This window comes from Dama dama, chromosome 23 (genome assembly GCF_033118175.1).
Source record: "Dama dama isolate Ldn47 chromosome 23, ASM3311817v1, whole genome shotgun sequence".
Taxonomy (NCBI): Eukaryota; Metazoa; Chordata; class Mammalia; order Artiodactyla; family Cervidae; genus Dama; species Dama dama.
In genome coordinates this window covers 40,617,607-40,620,196 of record NC_083703.1, presented here as the reverse complement: position 1 = coordinate 40,620,196, position 2,590 = coordinate 40,617,607, and the positions used below count along the sequence as shown (strand labels likewise).

Genomic DNA, 2,590 nt, shown 5'->3' with positions numbered 1-2,590 from the left:
TAATGCCTATAGGAAGGCTGCCATTTACTTCTATCAATGTATATTTTGTCTGTGTAAAGCAATTTATAGAATCACTCAGGAGCTTAATTCTTCCTTCTATGGGAAGTTTTTGAAACTTGCTGTCCAAAAGCCCACTGGTTGTACTACATTGATAATTATTGAGCATTTATACAAACCAAGGACTTTTGATCTACTAAACAAGTTGCCACACTGTCCCAAATGCATTTAAAAAGCATTCAATTTATGAAATCTCTACTTTGTAGATTAACATCTAGTAAGAGGCTCCCATGTAACAATCATGGATTTTTATGGCTATTTCTTTTTCCTCCCTGCACCCACCCCCTCACCTTCCTTTCCTCCCTCCTTGCCTTTTTGTCACTTGTCCTCCAATGGCTGTATTTCTCATAACTCTTAAATTATTAAGTGTATTTAACTGGTAAACTTTTAAAAAAATTTTAGTAGATGGAAAATGCAATTAGTGACCCTTGCCACTGTATTTCCTCATGTCCTCCTCTCCTGCCTTGCTTTTCTTACTTTGCCTTTGTCCTCTTGCAAATGGGAATGTGAGAAAGCTGCATCAAGATTTGGGGAGAAAGGTAATGAGGATCTATCGCTGGTCCATGTGCTAATTAAAGTGGGAGTTGGCATGCTCTGCTAATTAACCTCTGCATCCCAGCTCCTCGGCTGTGACCTCACTCTTTGATGTAGCCGTTGTGTGGCTCTGCTTCCAACCTCAGCTGTAAAAAGCCGACCCCAGCATCAGTTGGCAGATGTGTGCAGTTGGAATCATCTTCTGGCCTTCCAGCAGAAGCTGCATGGTTCCTGCTCTGCTCTGAGCCAAGCCGGCGTGTCCTCCCTCTCTTTCTTTCCTGGCTCTGCGGTTGGATGTGGCTGGCTTGTAGATGACTGTGATCTGGAGTAAACGTTTCTAAGACCTGTCTTGGACAAGATTATGTGTCTCAGTGGCTACTCCAGCACCCTGGCTTCCCTGCGTTTGCCCTCAGCTCCAACACAACTTCTCTCGGACTTCCTCCTGTTCAAGCAATGACTCAGATCTGCTGAAGAGAGTCCAGATATTTACACCCAAACTCTTAACACTTCTTCTAAAAATTGCTCTCTGGGTCCACTTTGTATCCAGTAACATACATGTGTACTCAGTCATGTCTGACTCTTTGCAACCCTATAGACTGTAGCCCACCAGACTTCTCTGTCTATGGGATTTTCCAGGCAAGCATATTGGAGTGGGTTGCCATTTCCTCCTCCATTATACATTACTGCGTATATAGTAAACAGCAGGAATTGTATAGGCCCACCTAATGACTCCACTGATTCTCGTGGTCAACATCCAGAATTTACACCTACTGCACCCATGCTATACCTGGATTTGTTCCCAAAAGCATTCAGGTTCCAGTATAGTCACTTATTTGCAGCAGCATCTACTACAGGATTTGAAATACCCAGATATTGTGAGAAAAACAATCTGGTGCCTCTGTTTTTGGGTAATTTGCCAGCACAGAGAAGTTGTTAGGTCATAGAGTTTGTACATGTCAACCCTCTTAGGATCCCCAACTGGGTCTGAGAGCTAGATTGACAAAGATGAACAGGAGAAAAGTAGACTTGCTTATTTAATATAGGTTTTACATGACATGGAAAACTTTATCAGGAAATGAAGCTCCAGAGAAACAGAGCTATAGTGCTCGCTTTGGCAGCACATATACTAAAATTGAAACGATACAGAGAAGATTAGCATGGCCCCTGCGCAAGGATGACACGCAAATTCGTGAAGCATTCCATATTTTCACAATGGAAAAAAGACAGCCTCTTTAACAAGTGGTGCTGAGAAAACTAGTCAACCACTTGTAAAAGAATGAATCTAGAACACTTTCTAACACCATACACAAAAATAAACTCAAAATGGATTAAAGATCTAAATGTAAGACCAGAAACTATAAAACTCCTAGAGAAGAACATAGGCAAAACACTCTCTGACATAAATCACAGCAAGATCCTCTACGACCCACCTCCCAGAATATTGGAAATAAAAGCAAAAATAAACAAATGGGACCTAATGAAACTTAAAAGCTTTTGCACAACAAAGGAAACGATAAGCAAGGTGAAAAGACAGCCTTTAGAAGGGGAGAAAATAATAGAAAATGAAGAAACAGATGAGGATTAATCTCAAACATATACAAGCAACTCCTGCAGCTCAATTCCAGAAAAATAAAAAATAAATGACCCAATCAAAAAATGGGGCAAAGATCTAAACAAACATTTCTTCAAAGAAGACATACAGATGGCTAACAAACACATGAAAAGATGCTCAACATCACTCATTATCAGAGAAATGCAAATCAAAACCTCAATGAGGTACCACTACACGCCAGTCAGAATGGCTGCTATCCAAAATTCTACAAGCAATAAATGCTGGAGAGGGTGTGGAGAAAAGGGAACCCTCTTACACTGTTGGTGGGAATGCAAACTAGTACAGCCACTATGGAGAAGAGTGTGGAGATCCCTTAAAAAACTGGAAATAGAACTGCCATATGACCCAGCAATCCCACTGCTGGGCATACACACTGAGGAAACCAGA

At 41.1% G+C, this 2,590-nt stretch overlaps 1 non-coding gene across 1 annotated transcript; it reads left to right on the top strand.

Moving 5' to 3' along the window:
* The first annotated feature begins 1,693 nt into the window (after nt 1–1,693).
* LOC133045402 (U6 spliceosomal RNA) lies at nt 1,694–1,800 on the top strand. Its single transcript, XR_009690263.1, has one exon. It is a non-coding gene; the product is annotated as a U6 spliceosomal RNA (small nuclear RNA).
* The last annotated feature ends 790 nt before the right edge of the window (nt 1,801–2,590 follow it).